This window comes from Gallus gallus, chromosome 1 (assembly GCF_016699485.2).
Source record: "Gallus gallus isolate bGalGal1 chromosome 1, bGalGal1.mat.broiler.GRCg7b, whole genome shotgun sequence".
Taxonomy (NCBI): Eukaryota; Metazoa; Chordata; class Aves; order Galliformes; family Phasianidae; genus Gallus; species Gallus gallus.
Window position 1 is genome coordinate 195433515 of NC_052532.1, and position 20172 is coordinate 195453686.

The window sequence follows — 20172 nt, forward strand, 5'->3', positions numbered from 1 at the left end:
GCCCGTCGTGTTTGGCCTGGGGGGAGAGCTTATTAGCTTGTTTCACGCTGTGATGTATGCGAGGGGAAATAAGGAAGGAAATACAAATTCTAAGCTATTGGAGGAGGCTTTGGAAGGGAAGGGCTGCTTAAAGAGGCTTGCTTTGCTGGTTTCAAGGCTCATCTCGTGTGTCTTTCCCATCCCTTTGTCATGGGTGGTCATGGCATGGCACGTGCTGAGAGCATCGGGGCACGGACTGCATATGGCGTGTGCCAATGGCACAGCTGCACAGGGAGTGGTGGGGTCACCATCTCTGGGGGTGTTCCAGAGCCGTGGGGATGTGGCACTGAGGGACGTGGGTGGGGGATGGGTTGGGGATCTTAGAGGTCTTTTCCAGCCTTCGTGATTCTATGAGCCAGGAGTCCTCGAGGTGCAGAAAGTTTTCTCATGCAGCTCAAGAGGAAGAACTGGAGGGCGGCATCCGGCACTGCGCATCTAATAGAGAGCTCTCAGAACCAGAGGCTGATAGTGAATTCTCATTGATACCAGCTCACTGTGTTTATTTAAAGTCTGCAAAGTGCTCGTAGTTGCAGGGGGGGTTGGAGCTAGATGGTCTCAAAGGTCCCTTCCAACCCAAACCATTCCATGATTCATGTGCTCTTTCAGTGTTTGTGCCTCCTGGGTAAGGTTTTAGCACAAAACGTGGCTCTATGAAGGTTCTTAAAATGGCATGCAGAGTACTGGGAGGACAGCTAACGTGAGGGCTGACTTTCTGGGAGATGGGAGGACGTTTGCTTCTGCCCTTGCTTTGATGCAAAAGCTTCGTGTGTTTGTCTGCTGAGCCATGTGTTGGTTTTACTAACGAGCACTCAGACACCTCCTGGGCTGGTGGGATCAGCTCTCCTCCTCTCCCAGGCATTTGGATAAAAAATGCTTGGGAGGATTACGGCAGAGAAACGTTAATGAATATTTATCAGGGCTGCTTATAACTGCTTTATTCCCGGTTGCACTTGCATTTCTGTTATCTTGTTATGCCTTCATATTTTTTTCCCTGGAGCAGCAAGAAGGTCACTGTGACATGTATTAAGATGCCAGCCGTTGACTGTCTCTAGTCATGCTGTGACAGTCCTTGCTGGCCATTGCTGGGTGAGTTCTAGGTTGCTAAAAGAAACTCCTTTGTGACAGCAGTGGGGCCTTTGTGGCAGAGGAAATCTTGGAAGTGTTAGAACATTTTGCTGTCGTGCTTTTGGTGAGAGTTACCCATTGGTCTGTGTGGGTGTTCTGGGCTGCTGTTGGTTCAGGGGTGTCTTGGGTAGTATTAATCAGCCTTCCTTTGGGTGTTCCTTGGATGTTAGGTCTGATATGAATCATGGAATTGTGGAATCATTGAGCCATTCAGGTTGGAAAAGACCTCCAAGACCATCCAACTGTCCACCTACCACCTCCAAGTCCAACTGTCCACCTACCACCACCATTTTCCTACTAACCCATGTCTCTCAGTACAACATCTAAATGTCTCTTGATCACCTCCAGGGATGGTGACTCCACCACCTCCCTGGGCAGCTCATTCCAACGTTCAACCAGTCTTTGGGAGAAGAATTTCTTTCCTAATATCCAACCTGAAAGCATAGAATCGTAGAATGGTTTGAGTTGAAAGGGATCCCTAAAGGCCATCTGGTCCCACTCCCTGCAATGAACAGGAACACCCGCAGCTCCATCAGTGCTCAGAGCCCATCCAGCCTGACCTTGGGTGTCTGCAGGGATGAGGCACCCACCACCCCTCTGGACAAACTGAAGCCTTGACCTGCTCTGTTCTTTGTGGTAGGAGCTCCATGAGCTCTTAGCATTGCAAGCAAATTCTGGTAGAAATGAAATGCTAAATGCAGATGGGTGCTTTGCTCAATGTCATCTGCTTCCCCGAAGTGAGAGGATGGTGGGAAGAGGCTGTATATATTTGGCAGCAGGTGGCACACATACAACCATGCTGTGCAGCTGACCGGGTCCCCAGAGCAGAGGCTGAGCTTTGAAGGTCTGATGTCAAGTTCTGGGTCAGGCGAGGGCACTGTTTACATCCTGTAATTAACATCTGTGTGGTTAATTACTGCAGCTGGCAGAGCTGGAGACGCTGGTCTGGAGTTGCAGTTGGTTCCCTGTCCCAGAGATGACAGGAGGATAATAATAAAGACGTGTCAACTTGGACCGTCAGCTAATTCGTCCTCCTCCCACTTCCAGCACGAGTTAGCAGCGTATAAATCAACATCTTTATGAATCAGTGCTTTAATTTCTTCCTCCTTCTTGGAAGGAAAGTTCTTCTTTTAACACGCAAACGCATGGGGCGGCTTCAACACAACTTGGCAGAGGCAGAGCCTTGAACACAATGCTTTTGTGCTTTGTGGGGTGTTGAAGCTGCTCGTGGGAAGCCAGGCTGAGACCTTGGTGGGCAGCACAACAACCTCTTTGACTCGTGGAGGCTTGTGGATCTTAATTACTGCTCAGGGTAACCGAAAATCTAATATTTGGCAGATAGCTGTGTTCTGAAAGATGTTAATAGCTTGCAGGAGTGATTAACCTTGCAAGGCAGGAAATGCCTGTGATGCATTGATTTTTCTTTCCTCTCCCTTCCCCCCAATCTCTTGGTGAATGCCATTCTTATTAATGCTGCTAACAGAAGACAATCGTAGGCTTTCCTTGGTTTAATGCAAGCTTCGGAGGATGCAATTACTGTCTTTCACAAAAGGATGGGGATAGCTGTAGGAAAAGAGGAAATGGGGAGGGTGACTTGAGGTCTCCCAGTGTTTCCACCATGGAACGTGGAGCTGAGATTTCCCGGGGCTCCCTTAATCACACCGGAATCCCAGTCATCACTAAATGCAACTGGCTGCTCTTCTTGCAGCTGGTCTGCTGTAAAAATGACTTTGCTGTAAGGGTTTAAAACCTATTTTGTATGACTTGCACTCTCCTTTTGATTGATCGGTGAGGTGAAAAGGAATCCATACGCTCTCTCTAACCTTGCTCCAAGCTGTGTATGAAGAGGGCTTTAACGCTGAATCTGAAAAGGTGGTGAGGAGCAAAATAGAGCTTTCCTTGCAGATGTATGAGTGATCCACTCCTTCTTAAAACCCTGGGGTGTTTTAGACTACAAAACCAGCTAGGGCTGTAAGAGTAGAAATGCCATTAATTGACATTTATCTAAATATCCACAACTTCTGATTGTGGATAGCTTGTGTTTTTACAAGCGGGAATGGTTTTAAACTGAGACATGGGAGGTTTAGGTTGGATATGAGGAGGACATTTCTCACCCAGAGGGTGGTGACGCACTGAACAGGTTGCCCAAGGAGGCTGTGGATGCCCCATCCCTGCAGGCATTCAAGGCCAGGCTGGATGTGGCTCTGGGCAGCCTGGGCTGCTGGTTGGCGACCCTGCACATAGCAGGGGGTTGGGACTGGGTGAGCATTGTGGTCCTTTTCAACCCAGGCCATTCTGTGATGATTCTGTGACTAACAGTTTTTCCAGAAAAGGCTAAAAACGTTGAATCTTTAATTCTGGGGGGAAAAGTAAACAGATTAAACAAGAATAGGGCGAAGTGACCCGAGCCATCAGCTCTGCCATATCCAGCAAGTGGCACAGCCTGCATGTGTGATTTCCTGCCAAAAAACATTGCCCTGCCTCTCCTAGAGGAACATTTTGCTGTGTTCCTCGAAGGGTGAGGGAGAACAAGCAGTGGGATCTGCATGGACTTGGGCTTATCTGCCTCACTGGTGGTTCTGAATGGATGTGCTGTTGTGTTCCTGGAGTATCTTAGCTGAGAAGCAGCTGCAAGAAGACCTTTACATTTAAGGTACGTTTCTACCACTCTGCAGTGAAGGAATAAACAGATTGTTCCTTTCTGGTGGGCACCCTGCAAGCATATGGGATAAGGGAGAGTCCTTCCTGCAGCCAGTAAGCGATGTGATGGGGGCTGGGAGTGGGTGTGCAGGTGGTCCAGGAGTTAATGTGAGGTTGTGCTAGGGGCTGCTAAAGGCAGGAAGTCGTACAGGAAGAAATCCAGCCTAGCTTTTGTGCTGCCACATAGGCAGGAAAAGCTTTTCCTTATGAAGAACCCATGGCTACGTCCGCCCATTCCTACAGACCCCAATAATTGGGACCTGCGATCTAAGGAACTAAAAGCTTCATGGCTTGTGATTCTGGGAAGCCAGCAAAGAGATGAGTTACCCTACGTGATACATCTGCTATTTTTCCTTTCCCACCTTGTATCAGTAAATTGAGCATGGTGGAGAGATCGTTTGGAATAAGAAAAGGTGATCGAGTTTCAGCAATGAGCAGTGAGGACTTTGGCTTGGTGGAACAGGAGAATCAATTGCATTGGGATTCATCAGATGTTTGCACTGTGGCTACTCTTATAGAATCATGGAATGGCCTGGGTTGAAAAGGACCACAATGTCCCATCCAGTTCCAACCCCCTGCTATGTGCAGGGTCGCCAACCAGCAGCCCAGGCTGCCCAGAGCCACATCCAGCCTGGCCTTGAATGCCTGCAGGGATGGGGCATCCACAGCCTCCTTGGGCAACCTGTTCTCTTCTTTCTGTACGCTTCTTTGTATGCGGTTTTGTATGGGTAGAAGTGAGCAGCTGGGTCAGGGTGACTCGGTCAGTTCACTTTAACCAGGCACGTATTTCTGAATAAGTGCAAAAGCAAAAGTTAAATGAGTCTGGGAATCTGCTGGCTCCAAGATAGGTGTGTGTTTATACATCACCAGCTGCCCTCACTTGGGAAGGTGGGAGGCTGCCTGTGGAAGAGTTGATGCCATCTGCAGTTGGATTAACCCTTCTCTGGGTCAGCTTCAAAGCTTTGTCATCACTAGGTTAAATGCTCACTGTTATTTGATTGTGTGAAGATCTCCTTTGTGTGAAACACCCAAATCCATAAAAATAATAGTAATAATAAGAAAAACACAGAAGAACCCCTGCCTGATTGAAGCTCTTCTCTTGATTTATGTCTCGATTATTATTGTAAGAGGCTCCAAAATGCATAATTCCAATGCACAATTTTGCAGATAAGCTTTTCTCTAATGATTTCTTCTTCCAAATCCCTCTTTCTTTCCACTCCAAATCAGCAAACCCAGAAGAACCTTTCACAAGCACAGTGCAGTGCTGATGACAAAAGCTGTTTCCTTACCAATCACAGTTGGTACGATATATTACTGTCTCTGCTGCTTCTCTCGGTGGATCTCTCACCATCTTGCTGGAAGCAAAAACAATCCATATTTGCTTCTCTCGTGATGTGACTGGCCACAGAGACTGCGGCCATCTGCTTCACTTGTCCATCCGTGGTGCTCTCATATCCTCCACGTGGTGTGCGTTGCATCCAAACTCTTAGTTGCTTACGTCGCACATCTTCCCCCTAACCTCACTCTTTATGTGTTGAGAATCTGCCTCCAAACCAAAGGTGCATACACAGAATCATAGGGGATGGAAGGGACCTCAAGAGACCATTGAGTTCAACCCATGCTAACACAGTTCCCTACAGTAGGTCACACAGGTGGGCATCCAGATGGGTGTGGAGTATCTCCATAGAAGAGACTCCATCACCTCTCTGGGCAACCTGTGCCAGTGCTCTGTCACCCCTGCTGTAAAGATTAGTTAGTACAGAACTTCCTATGTTCAAGAAGAACATTCAGTGAATGTGAATGTCAAATTAGATACCTTTATTGTGCCAAACTCAATGGCGAAAGAACTCCATGGGGGTACTATGTCAAACAACTCTGAAGCAAAGGTGCTCATGTGGTGCTTGATTCCTTGCAAGGGACTATCTGGACCCTGATTAGAGCATATTCATCATCAAGGATTTTGCAAGGATGTGGCAGTTGTCACCACATCTGATGGCAATTGGCTGGTTCACTTGTATGGCCAAGTGGTTTTAGCCAGCAGCAGGTGGTGAGATCAAACACCTGTGTGTGGGTAAAGTGTTCCCAAGCTCACAGTCTCCATGCTGCTCCACTAGAAATGGTGCAGATGGGTGTAGACTTTGGGTGTTCTTCTAAATCATCTGTTCCCTACTGTTAGGACTGTTCTCTTTAACGTTTTCACCAATGACTTGGATACAGGATTTAAGATAAACTAAGTAAATTTGCAGATGAGGTTAAATGGAGTGGCGCTGATGATGCCCTTGAGGGAAGGGATTGTCCCACTTTGCTCTGCATGATGCAGCCTCACCTTGAGTGCTGGGTGCAGGTTAGGTGCCATGATATAAGAAGGACATAAAACTATTAGTGTCCGAAGGAGGACTACAAAGATTGGAAAGGGTCTGGAAGGCAAAACGTGTGAGGAGCAGCTGAGGTGCCTTGGTTTGTTTGGCCCAGAGATGAGGAAGGGGTGCCTCATGGCAGCCCTACAGCTCCTCATGGCCCTACAGCTGCTCACAGGGAGCGCAGGGAATGGCATGGAGCTGTCAGAGGAGAGTCAAGTGGGTGTGAGGGAAGGGCTGTGCCCCACTGGGTGGTGGGCACAGCCCGGAGCTGCCGGAGCTCAGGGAGCCCTGGGACACCGTTCTGACTTAGGGTTGGACTTGGGGGTGCTGTGTGGGGCTGGGGCTTAGGCTTGGTGACCTCTGTGGGTTCCTGCCAACTTGGGGTATTCTATCTGGAATCAAAGCCATAGGGGCCTGGCACGCTTGGTGACTCTTCATCCTGGAGCTGAGAGCTTTCTTCCTCCTGATTTGAATAGACTCATAGAATCACAGAGTGGTTTGGGTTGGAAGGGACCCCTAAAGGCCATCTGGTCCCACTCCCTGCAATGAACAGGGACACCCACAGCTCCAGCAGTGCTCAGAGCCCTGTCCTATGACCTCAGATGTCTCCAGGGATGGGGCCAGTGCCTCATCACCCTGATTGTAAACATTTGTGATGAGTAGGAGATAAAATCCTCTGCCTGCTGGAGTGTTACTTGGATCTTTGGGTGGCCAGAAGTACCTCAAATGCAGCATTTGTGTCTCTTTTGTTTAAACATGGTCATTATATTGGAGATGACAAGGTAGTGGCATCAATTAATGAGGGATGAGCGCTAAGGACTGTGGTGGTTGACCTGCCATCACTCAGAATAAAACCAGTCTTAGTAAGACTGACAAACAGCCTCTTCAAACTGAAACTATCTAATTCCTGGCAAATTGACTTCTTTCCTCTGTTTTCTTCCAACACAGTCCCCAGACAGTCTTTAAACCTGGAATATGCCTGAGTATCCAGCTCTCCTGTGAAGCTGATAATCCTTCTTTACTTTGTCCCTTCATCTGCAAATACCTGCGTGTGCATAAACAGTCAACAAATCTGACTTATAACCACGGGGCTCTGTGGCCATTTCCATCATGAGCTCAGCTCAGCTCTTGGTTCTCTCACTCTCAGCAAGGCTGTCTTTCCACATAATAAATTGCCAGCATTTATTGGTCTTCTGACACATACGTTTCCCAAGGGAAAGGAAGGAGGCTGGCTGAACAAAGCCTTCTCTATAATCAGAGTTTGCAGTAGGCTTTGGGCAGAAATGGTGCTTGCTGGCCAGCCCAGCTGGGATTTTATTGCTCTGCCTGTAATGGCATTTATACCAACCGTGAGATCTGAGACATACTGAGTAATATACCTTAGTCTGTATTAAGAGCTTAGCGTATATAGTATATGATAGCATTTGCAGGAGCTGATAAGAAACCTGTGTGTTTCTACCTGAGCGCTGCTTTAGTGGCACCAAGTGCTGTTTGCTCTTGGCTGAGCTGGCTGCTGAGTGCCAGCTGCATCCCCTGCCCTGGATGAAGCAAGAGGTGACAAAAGTGAGCTGGATCTTTGGCTGATGCAGGACGAACAGCCCTTGCTTCTTGGTTGTGTTTAGTCTGTATCACCCTGTGCTGGAACAGCTTTCTGCTTTAGTGAAGACGTTTTGCAGTGACATCTCTGAGACTCATCTACCTTAAGGTGATGGCTGACTCTATCACTGCTGATCTGTATGAGATGAATTTCTTCCTCTGAAAGGCTTTCTCCTATAAAAAAGAGCATGGGATAGCATGGGATAGCTTGGGAGGAAGACTTCTCGTTGCTTCTTTTAAAGACCACTCTGTTTTTGCAAGTACATAGAAAATTTAAACCTCTTGAGATGGAGATGGAGGATGAGGGAGGTGGTCCTCCCATTCTGCTCTGCCCCACATTAAGGATCCTGTGTCCAGGACTGGGATCCCCAGTTCAGAAAAGACACGGGTCTCCTGGATGGAGTCCAGCAGAGGCCACAAAGATGATACAGGGCCTGGAGCATCTCCCATAGGAGGAAAGGCTGAGAGACCTGGGGAAAAGGCTGAGAGGGGATCTGATCAATGTTTATAAATGTATAAAGGGAGGTGGGAGGCAAATGGATGAGGCCAGGCTCTTCTTGGTGGTGTGTAGTGATAGGACAAGGAGTAATGGCCTAGAACTGGAACATAGGAAGCTCTCTACTAACACGTGGAAGACCTTCTTTACAATAAAGGTGATGGAGCACCGGCACAGGCTGCCCAGAGAGGTGGTGGAGTCTCTTCTATGGAGAAATACAAGATCTATCTGGATGCCCACCTTTGTAACCTCTTGTAGGGATCTTCTTTAGCAGGAGTTGGGCTCAGTGATCTCTTGAGGTCCCTTCCGACCCCTGCAATGCTGTGATTCTGTTGGCCCAGGTGGTTGCAGTCTTGGAAGGACGATTCCCACTGCCGTGCAAGGAGCCACCACGAGGCAGCTTATGCATGGAAGAGGCGTTGCTGCAGCAGTTTGGCAGGGCTCCTGCTCGTCTCATGCTAGCAGAGCAGCAGTAGCAGCTGCCTCTCTAGCAAGGAGGAGGGAGAAGTAGGTCAGAATTTGCATTCTTTGCCTGGCTTCTCGGCATGACATGCATGTTTGTTTTTTTTTTTTTTCCTCACGTCCTCTTTTTAAATGAGCTGTTCCTGTACGTGTGTGTTCCTCGGGCTGTGTTGAATCAGAGGGTGAAGACATAAATCCGGGTGTATAATTGGGCTTTAATGTCTGTTTGCCCTCTGAGAGCACTTCTGGGAGCCTCCTCAGACTTGAGGGCTGATCCCAGCATGTAAAAGCTGAGACGATTGCTTGGGGCAGCCTCTTCATTTTGGTTGTATTTTTTTTTTCCCCTGGTCAGGATTTAAACCTTCTCCTGTAGGTTTTCTTTTGCATGACGAGAGCAAGTAACTGGTCTGCAAACGTGATGGTGAGACTTCTTTTCAGCACTTCTCTGTGGGCTCTGGGATGGTTACGTGGGTCTGGTGGAAGAGAGGAGGGAGATGGAGCACAGCGGGTTCCTGGCAACCAGAGCAGCATCCGAGCATTGCTGTGAGGCTGCAGGGCGGTTGAAGGCGGGTTCTGTTGTGGTTTCACTCTCTGCAAGTTGGTGGAAGTTTTTCCCCCAGAGGGTGGTGATGCACTGAACAGGTTGCCCAAGGAGGCTGTGGATGCCCCATCCCTGCAGGCATTCAAGGCCAGGCTGGATGTGGCTCTGGGCAGCCTGGGCTGCTGGTTGGCGACCCTGCACATAGCAGGGGGTTGGAACTGGATGAGCATTGTGGTCCTTTTCAACCCAGGCCTTTCTATGATATGATATGATATGATATGAAGTGCAAGAGTGTCAGATGGGGTCTGGTGTGAGAGGGCCTATTGTGCAGAGCATGAGATGGCAGAGTGGGGTTGGCTGATGGGTTGCACAGGGGCAACATTACTGTGTGAACGTGAAGGCTTTAAGGTGCAAGTTTTGCAGTTCATCAGCACGTCTCATTATTATTATTATTATATTTCTGCTTATTTATTTTCCTTCCAGAAAGTAAAGAAGGCAGTGGTCAGTCTGAGCTACTTCTCATTGCACGATGGCCATTTGTCTTGAGGTTTTGGGAGTGGGAGGCCCCTTCTTGGGGGAAGTTGTTGACAGAGAGAGTGGTGAGGTGCTGGAACAGCTGCCCAGAGAGGCTGTGGATGCCCCATCCATCGATGGAGGTGTTCAAGGCCAGGTTGGATGGGGCCCTGGGCAGCCTGGGCTGGTCTGAAATGTGGAGGTTGGTGGCCCTGTGTGTGGTGGGGGGTTGGAGCTTCATGATCCTTGAGGTCCCTTCCAACCCAACCATTCTGTGATTCTTAGGATTTCTGTTTCCCATTGCTGTTTCATGTTCTCAGCTCAAAACCAGGCTTTGCAATGCAGCATCTCTGTCCTCTCAGAGAGGAATGTAACACCACTTCCTGAAATATATGTGCACAGATGGGTGATATTCTGTAGGGTAGAGTAACGCTAATTTCAGCGTGTGGTGGAAAGAAGTGCCTGCTGCACAATTCCAGTCTGTCTTCAGATCTGTAGGTGATTCTTGCTAAGAGGTTTTCTGGTCGGAGTCTTAACTGCTGGGTAAAAGTGATGGAAAATATATTCACACCACAGAATCACAGAATGGCTTGGGTTGGAAGGGACCTCACAGATCATCTACTTCCAACCCCCTGACAATGGCATAATTGCTCCAATGGACTTCCAGTTGATTTTTTGAGTAGAGGCAGCACTTCATAGAGGCTTTTGCTCTTTTTTTTTTTTTTTGTAGTCTGTGCACAAATATGGCCAGAAATGACTCGTTTTCTTTTTTTTTTCTTTTTTTTTTTCCTTTTTTTTTTTCTTTTTTGAGGAAGTTTCAGGCTGATTGTTCTAATGCTTTGCACCAATGAAACTGCAACCTGAACCTGTGCAAACAGCAGTGATGTCACGTTTGTTCCCATTTGTGCCTCCTCTGCTTCCTTGTGCCTCCTCCTCCTCATCCTGCCCTACTGCTACTCCTACTCCCCTTGGGATTTTGCACGTTCAAGCACTGGCAATAGGAACGCTGCTTAAAAGTAAATATAAGAACATCAGAGTCTTTCTAAGGCGCTGGGAGAACTTGATTTGAGAGGAGGAATGGGAATTGCAGACAATGCCCTGAAAGCATCTTTGGACTTCTTGCTCTCCCTTGTACCTGCCATCCAGCCCGTGTTTGCATTAATCCCTGTGCATGTCCAATTGTTCCTTTTGGGTGCTTGGTTTTTTAATTGCACTGTTGTTTCAATGGCAGTGTGTCTGCATGCTGAGAACCGCTTTTTGGAGTTGCATGATGTGTGGGTGTATCAAAGATCATCCGGGGGAGAAGAGGTGTTGCAAAAAGGCTTTGTTTGTCTTTCTGCTTGAACACAACCCCTGGGATGAAAGGTATCCTGCACATGTGTGAATGAACACAGCTAATCCTCCCCACCCAGGGTACTCCTCTGTCACTGTGTATGTGGGGTTTTAAGGTATAGGGACTTTGTCATGTATTCCTGTTCCCAGCATGCAAAATAATGTGATGTTTTTGCTACTGTGGGATGTGGCTCTCATCCCTGGAAGGTCTGATTGCTCACTGCTCTGTCTCTATAAGAGCTTTTCTCCCATTGCGGATACGCCTCACCTTCCTTCGTCTCCAGGTAGGGTTTGAAGAGACCACTGTTAATCTGAGCTCTTAACCTTCTCACTGCTTTCTATTCTGTTGCTGATGCCCAAGTGATATTTGTACCTTGTGCATGTGTCCTAGCGAGCAGTCTTCCCTATCTGCACTCACAGGATCATGGAATCATTAAGGCTGGATGAGACCCCCACAGTCTCCAAGTACAACCCCATCCCATCCCCACCATGATGCCCACTCAGCCATGTCCCCAAGTGCCACATCTACGACCTAGTACCACCCAGACTGCTGCAAAGAACAGCTTGATGGCTGCTAGATCTGTGCATAAATCTGCCAAGGTCTGCCTGGCATCTTTCTTCTTGGGTTTTGTGTGAATAGCGAATGGGCAAAGTGCCTATGCAGGTGAAGTCTTGGCCACCTGTTTCCAAACTGTGTTAGTTAAACCATCCTGTGAGAATTTCAAAGCCCAACAAGATTACAATACATTTAATGTGCTTTTTTTTTCCTGCCTCTGGGACCTGATTTCAGCAGGAAATTGATGGTGAGCTTTGACTTTCTTGTGCAACCTCATATCAGGGTGATGAATGGATACTGGTTCAGCTTCTACCAGGCAATAACTGCAGCTGGAGATACTTTCAGCTAGTAAATTGCATTATATCTTAAAGCAAAAAGAAATCAAGGCTGTTATAATACAAAGATGGAGACTGTCTTAAATACAGCTTACGGCTGCTGAAGTAAAAAATATCAAGTCAGTTGTGCGAGGCTGCCCTGGAGAGTATTTGCTCTGTAAAGCAGGAGGAAAGCTGCCGACAATTCCTGTCTTTAGAAATCCAGCGATTCAGCCTCCTTGGGAAAAGAGTGCCTGTAACAAAGCATGAGCATGCAATAGGAAAAAATGTGTGAATCTCAAACATCTTGCCAAGGTTATTGACTGTCCTCTTCAAAGTGCTTTTTCCTTGCTGTTTCAATTGCACCTTGCTCTGGAGATTCAGGCGGCTGGAGAGTTGTCTGTCAGGGTAGTAGAGCTGGTAGGCGGGAAACAATATTTTTCTCTCTCTTGGAGTTAAATGCAAGCATGTTTAAATGGTACCGTTGGTGCTGGGGTTGTCTGGTGTTTGCTCTGGATCTGCTGGAGCTGATCCTGTCCCTGCTCTTTGTTTCCTCTGCTGGTGGCTGTCTTTAGCAGATGGTTTTATCTGGGGGCAAAACAGGTGATCCTGTTGGCTCTGCCTTCAGTACGATACTTGACAGGCCTGAAATCTGTGTGTGCCAGCTGCTGAATTGACTAAAAAATCAGGCTTATTCTGATACATAAAGAATCATAGAATCGCTAAGGTTGGAAAAGACCCACAGGATCATCCAGTCCAACCATTTGCCCTTCACCAATGGTTCTCCCTAAACCATGTCCCTCAACACAACATCCAAACGCCTGGTTTGAACACCACCAGTCTTGGTGACTCCACCACCTCTCTGGGCAGCCATCTCATCATGCTTGGTTGGTTCCTAGAGTGTAGGACAAGTCCTGATGGCACGTGTGGGAGAAGAAAAAGGAAAACCCAGTGTGGTGGCAGGTCTGAGCTTTTTCTGCAACAGCAAAGAGAGTGACAAGGGTGTGACTGTGCTCTTAAATACCCCCTGGCTTGAATGAAAAGCTGAGCGATTTGCTGCATTGTTTGCTTTGTGATCTCCTCCCCGTGCACTGCTTCTTTCTCCAATGATGCCCGTGGATCCTGGTAGGGACTTGAAGCTGATGCTCTGAGGGATGCCACCATTTGCACATTTTGTATATCCTGAATTAATGTTGGGAACAAGAGGGAGCACTGAAGATGAGGGATTTCGACCCTTGCAAGATGCAGATGTTCGCAGCTCCTTAGGTCACTCTCTTTAAAAATGTCCTATTTATACAAAATCCACAGATCTCTTCCGACCTTGTCAGCAAAGAACTAAGATGCTGTCGTAGAATCACGGAATCATTAAGGCAGGAGGAGACCTCTCAGATCCCCGAGTCCAATTCCACCCAACACCCACCATGCCCACTGACTGTGTCCCTCAGTGCCACACCTCTATGGGATGGTGACTCCCCCACCTCCCTGGGCAGCTGGTACTGATGTGTCACCACTCTGTATGAGAAGAAACTTTTCCTGTTATCCAACCTGAACCTCCCCCGGCACAACTTAAGGGCATTACATCTTGTCTTATCAGTATTTACCTGGGAGAAGGTAGCTGTAGAGAGCAACAGTAAGAGAGAAGAACTCTTGCTTTCCCTATATGAAGAGGTGTCTGAAATTTGGTATGTCCACGTCCATCCTACTTTCCTCAACAGGACGATGTGAGCTTAGTGGCACAACTACTGAACCTGTTCTTATCTGAAAGCCTTGTGGCCATATTATTTGGAAACTTCTCTGTAGGTAAATGTGGAGACATCGATTCATGATGGAGAGAACGTAATCCGTGGTTGTGCACTATAAACACAACATCTGGCTGTGTGTTTTGTCTTCTCCAATAGTGAGATAGCTGGACTGGTTGGCATAGCAGAGAATGACCCCCGTGGTGACTGTACTGGGACCTTGGGCAGCCTGTTTTGTTTTGGTAAGGTTGGGTTTACCCTAGGTGTGCTCTGCAGACAGCAGCAGAGTGCTGGGTTGTACCATTATGCTGAAATCTGATTGCATTCTAGCTGTGCACTGGCTGTGGACCATGTGGAGCTCTCTGCAGCCACGACTGAGCTGTCAGCAGAGTCACCTTCTGCCATGTGGCTGAGGAACAAGACTGAGCTTGGAAGTCACTTTTGATGAAGTCCTAAGAATGCAAAGAAAATTCACTCGGAAACCTAATGGGAAAGGTACTTGCTGAGCATTCCATTGCCAAAGAACAGCCAGCTCTACTAATCTCTCCTAATTCTGTAACATGTTTTTATCTGTGGTTATTTCTCTGTGCATGGGGGCGAAGTACCAGCTTGGACTTGTCAACCTTGCGGATCTGTCCTAGTAAATATCTTGGGGTTTTCAGCAGTGGGTTTGAAAGACGTCAGCTTTGACATCATGGTTTGTTTAGCTGGGAGAAAGCCACTGCCTTCAGGGTCCTTTTTTTAAAACGCCTATTCTGGGCTCAAATTGAGATGTAAGAGAAATAGCACTTACAGCCCTGTAAAAAGCTGAGCCACCTGCTGCAGAGAGCCTGGGCACGCCGAGCAAGTTGCATATGCTGAAGGAGTGATGGGTGGCGAAGACGCTTCTCCAGCATGAGAACGAAACCTCATTAAGCTGTGAAAAGAAACACGAACAGACCGCTGAAAGACAGAGCTAGACGAGACATGGAGCTGCCTCCGTGTTTTTGCTCTTGGAAGGATGTTGTGAAGCCAAACAGATTGCGGACCAAAGCGTGGGGGGAGGGGGGGTGTGAGGAAGGCAAGGCGCTTGCATGACGTCCTGGGAATAGAAACGAGTGCGCGGTGCTCTGCTCTGCTCTCCTATCAGCTGTTTGCCAAAAAAAAAAAAAAAAAAAAGGAAAGAAAGAGGGTTTTAATAGGCTTCACTCCATCAATATTAAAAAGCAGAAAAAAGGAGAGAAAAAATGTGGAATTCTCGGGGTCTCAGCAGAAGGCTTCGCAACAAAACGCCATGGGGAAAGGCATGGCGTTCAAGTTCATTTTTACAAGATACTGCTGAATATTGGGATGGTGTTTTCTAGCCCAGTGCAAACATCACCCTCCCTTAAATACTGCTAAGAGGACCGATGGCAAGTCAAGGTAAGGGTTATCAAGGACTTCAGTTAGTCGTGCTGCAGCGTGCTCGCTAGCTTCTAACTGCTATGCTGCCAAAGACAGAAATGGATATTCATGGAAAGCAGCACGTTCCAAACCCCCGACTTTCTGGAATATGCAAAATTGCTTAGAAAGCTAAAAGTTAATAGCCAGGATTAAAGAGAAGATGGTGATTTACAGAGCTTCAACCAACATTGTTAGCTTGAGGGTTTATGCTGGAAAATGTTTCCATCCGGAGCAGTGAGAACCCTGAGTTTTGTTGTTGGCTGCAAACCTCAGACTGTTCTAAAACTTGATAAAACGTTTTGTTTCTCTACTGGAGACAGACATTTAGAAAGGGAAGAAGAAGGGAAAAGGTGACATTCTTCTCTCTTTCCAACTTGCTTCTGAATACGGCTCAAGCAGGGATTTCTTTCTCCCAAGCCAGTGTGCTGTGCTCTCCCCATCCAGGAGGCAGACAACCAGAACTTCTCTCTGCGGACTTCTTTCCTCTATGGACACTGCTGTTGGAGACCTGGGACTAGTGAAACAGCTGCTGGGCAGCTGGATTCCTTGCTTTTCTCTGGTGTCTTGATGGTGTCTTGAATCATTGTGAGGCTATGGATGAAATACAACATTTCTTTTGCTTTCAAGCTCTTGGCAAAGGCATATTTTCACTGTGGGTGTTAAGCAACAGTCTGTTCTCCTTGTTTCCTCCATTTTCTTGTGATGTTTTGGGGTGCATCACTCAGAGTGCATACCTGCCTTGCTCAGTAATGCTCTCACACAAGACTGGCCATGCTGGTCCCACTGGTATAATGGAGAACACAGTCCAGCTGTGTTTACTGCAGCACAGGATCATGTTTTGCCTTGATTAGTGAGATAAATGCTTGAAAAATTTAGTTTTCCTTATATGGAGGAATGGCGCATCAGCTGTGAGAACGTGGATTTTGGATACCTTGTAAGGGCAGGTTTTGGATGCTGGGAGATCGATGCTCCTTTGAACTCAAGTGAGCTTCTGAGCCTGGCTGGGATCAAGCAGCCAGGGAACTGAAAGCATTCCTTTGTAACTTGCCGCTGAGCTGCTCTGAGAATGTCCCCAGAGGTGTTCCAGAACCTCTGGAGATGTGACACTGAGGGACGTGGGCAGTGGGCACGGTGGGGTGGGCTGGGGTTGGGCTTGGTGGTCTTTTCCAGCCTTAATGATTCTATTCTATGGCCTGTTGTCGATGCTACACATAAATATTGTCATAGAATGAGTAGCTCAGTTTGGGAGGGACCTCATGAAGTCATCTAGTTAAACCTCCTTCTCAGGTCAGCTGTGGGATCATGTGAAGAGCAGGTTGATTAAGTAACTCGGACAGCTGAATCTTGTGGGTTGGCAGAGCCTGGTTTGGCATGGTGGGATGCAGTGGGTGGGATGCACAGGCTGATTCCAAAAGCACTGCTAGGTGAGCAGGAGTACCACAGTGCCATCCTGCATGACACAGAAGAGTGTGAGCCCAAGGGCTTAAAGTCTGCTGTGCTGCTTTAACTGATGCAATTCACAACGTGAAATAAATGCATTCTCCTTTGTGTTGCTAGAAGGTGTCTTCTAGCAATTATTAGTCCAGATTTCTTCTGGATTGTGTTGAAATAACAGTAGTGAAATCACTGGTTTACCTGGAGAGAGCAGGAATAATGTGGAAAGTTTGCTTCGTGTCTCATCTGACAGCTATGGGCTTAATAGAGCCAAGAAAGGTAACAGCAGTTCAATTAAATTTTCAACTCAATTTGACATTAATGAGTGCAGACATTAGAATGACATTTTTCTGATGTGAATGGGGCAAGCTTCCGTCTCACTCATTCTTAGACTTCTTGATAAGCTTCTTGATGGCTTGGAGATGCATGTATTTATTTCTCTAAAGCATTCTTGGCTTAAGAGCTTCCCAAACTACGTAATGGCTGAGCTGTAGGTTGACCATATAAGAAGAGCAAAGATACTACTGCAGGCAGAGCATCCCAGTCATTCAGATTGGGGAGTTTTCAGGAGGAAAAAAGTGGCTTTCTAGTTAAGGAAGTGTGTTGTATCTAATGCCCAAACTATTTGAGTTTTGGGGAGCAGATCAATTTGTTTTGCATCTCTGGGATGAGTAAGGCTGGAGCTGATAGAGATGTGGAAAATGTGCTAATACTGCCAGAATTCAGGTCAGAGAAGAAAACGTTTCTTTCCATTGTAACCAGAGGGACTCTTACATAACTGTTCTTGAACCAGCTTAAGAGATAGAAAAGATGGGGTGGGGGGAGGGGAGAAAAACATACTGCTGATAAGCCCACAGAATCAAAAAATAGGATCAGGCTTCTGGGAACGAAAAAGGACCTGCTGGAGGTAATGCTCTGCTAGACTGACAGAAACTCAAATGAGTGTCAAATCAACTGTGAGCCAAACAGAGCTGCTATCACAAGTCAGCTGGACTGTATCTTAACGCAGAGATATCTGTGCTGGTTTACAAACTGAATCCTACCTGGAAAATAGCCTTTAGCTCTAGCAAGTGGCATGGAACGTGTAGATGTTGTCCTAAGGAACATGGTTTAGTGGGGAAATGTTGGTAGTGGATGGATGGTTGGGCTGGGTCATCTTGGAGGTCTTTTCCAGTGTTGGTGATTCTTTGATTCTATGAAGCTTGTATGGCTCCTGTGCCTTACTTAGGCCACAGTGCTCACATATCAAGGATGCAGGAGTAGTCAGAGGTCAGTTGAAAATAGTTCTTAAGACAAGCAAAAACAATTGGACTGCTATCTTTGGAAACAAAGGATGTACTCTTATTTATTTTTCTCGTTTATTTTTCTTTCCCATGGATGATAGATTCGCCTGCTAATGTGTTGTGCCAGTGCAAATGCCTTCTGCCTTGTGCTTCTGATGTTCCCTTGAGCAGAACACCGGGCACTTCTGTAAATGGAGTCATGCGTTGGGCCCCATAAACACCTTGAGAGCAAAGGAAAGTGGTTGAACGAAGAGTTTTCTATTCTCTAATACGTCGTTGAGAGGAAAATTTCTTTGCTTAGAATGCTCGAGGGGATTTTATGAACTTTGTACAAGCAATGGTATCAAACTGTTTTTCCTCACTGAAAGAAAATAATGTATTTTTTCCTGCTGCTCAGGTAGTTCTTCACCTCCTTAATGCAGGGTTTTACAGAATCACAGACCCATGAAGGTTGGAAAAGCCCTCCAAGATCTCCAAATCCAACCCCAACCCACCCCACCATGCCCACTGCCCACGTCCCTCAGTGCCACATCCCCACAGTTCTGTGACACCCCCAGGGATGGTGTTACTCCCTGGGCAGCTGTACCACTGAATCACCACTCCATTGGAAAAGAAATGTTTCCTAATATCCAGCCTGGTATGTTGCAAACTTGTGCAAATCTGCATAAGCGAACTCTTGCTAAATGCAATCCTTATGCTTCCTTGCTGCATACCTTCTCATCTGTGGCCTGAAGCATGTGTGGATGGTTGGGATTACTCTTCTTTTTCCCCTCTGTGTAACTAGATGCCCTTTTCCCTACTGCTATGTACTCAGCCATTATGAGCTGCCTCCCTGGTGTTTGTGCCTCTGATTGATCTCCCAGTTCCATTCTCATCCTCCCTTCTCCAGTCTGAGCAGTTACCCAGCTAAGAAATGCTCCCTGCAGCATTGCACCACTCTCTCCCCTCTGGCAGAGATGAATGCCCCCTTCTCTTTTCCATTCCCATATGTACTCTCCAGATATGCTCATGTAGAAGTAACTATTTTTACAGGAAAAGAAAAAATAAAATCCCAGTTCTGTAGCTGGCATTTTCTTTCCTTCTTGGGCAGCTCTTTTCCTCTGGAATTAAGTGCTTTGGTTTATCTAGCCTGGATGCTGGTGGCACTGAACTTGGGTATACTCATCCAGGGAAGAGTAATTCTTGTGTTGGTTTACTCTTGACTTTCAAGATTGTGTAAAAGCCATTCTAACAGCAACAAATATATTGTTAGCTGATGGTCCTTCTTCTAAAAATTATTCTTTTCTAGTCCTTATAAGACCTAATCCTGAAATTTCTCGCTGCATTGGCACTTGCAGAGATGCTTGATTAGCTACTTGGTACTTTATCTTAACGTAGTTAATGAGCCAGTACTTTTTTAAGCATGTTCAAAAAGTGGCAGATATTGGCTTGATCCTCCATCCAGCAAGTCTTAATGGGAGATGTTCTCAGAGTTTCTCTATTTAACTAAAATAAAGTTGACCAAAGAGCAAATGAAGCCCCGTTTCTTTGAGGCTTATTTCAAATTCTTTCATCTTCCCTCTTGCCTTCTTTCATGTTTTCAGATGTACATGCTGACTAATCCTTGATAGTGGGCTGGACTGGACTGGGCTCTCCCCTTAGGGAGGCTCATGTGATCCTGTTCCATCCAACAGTGACTCTTGCAGAGTTTGGCTGTGCATAACTGCTCAGTGCATTGGAAGAGGCTGATGCTCCAGAGCATGGCTGCTTGGAGGGAAGGAGGAGTAATGGGGAGCAAAGAGTATGGGATTGGAGAGACTTATGCAAGCTGAGTTTACTTGGAAAAACATGGTGGGGATGGGTTGATGGTTGGGCATGATCTTAGAGGTCTTTTCCAGCCTTAAGGATTCCATGATTCGATGTAAATGGGCTCTTAATCTCAATTGACTCAAGATGAAGACCCAAACTGAACTACTAGATGTGAAGTGAGCCAGGCTGGAAGTAATACTCTGAATCCTGGAGGCTTTGTGTGTAGCTGACCTGCCCTCTCGAGTTACATAGGGTAATTTTCCCAGGAGCCTCTTAGTAACTAAACCCAAGATGAGGGATTAAAAAGGTACTTTTCTATGGGAGACTTCTGGTCCAAAAACCCTTCTCTGCTTCCCCGGAAAGCTGCTTTTTGGGCTATGTTCTGGACGCCAGGTGTATGACCTACCTGAGTGGGTGCTTCTGTCATCAGAGTATGTGCAAGCCTTGTAGCCCAGCAAGTGTTTGTTTTGCT

The 20172-nt window shown here is 46.9% G+C and overlaps 1 protein-coding gene across 7 annotated transcripts in view; it reads left to right on the top strand.

The window, feature by feature from the left end:
- Positions 1 to 20172, top strand: part of GDPD5 (glycerophosphodiester phosphodiesterase domain containing 5) — a 158290-nt gene that overhangs the window by 24133 nt on the left and 113985 nt on the right. For 2 of the 7 annotated variants that reach the window (XM_015280978.4, XM_040700560.2), the window contains exon 1: positions 8932 to 9199. The exons of the other annotated variants lie outside the window; for them this stretch is intronic. The gene's annotated coding sequence lies outside the window, so the exon portion shown is untranslated. Of the gene's footprint in view, positions 1 to 8931; positions 9200 to 20172 lie in introns of those variants that run through there. 7 annotated transcript variants of the gene reach the window in all.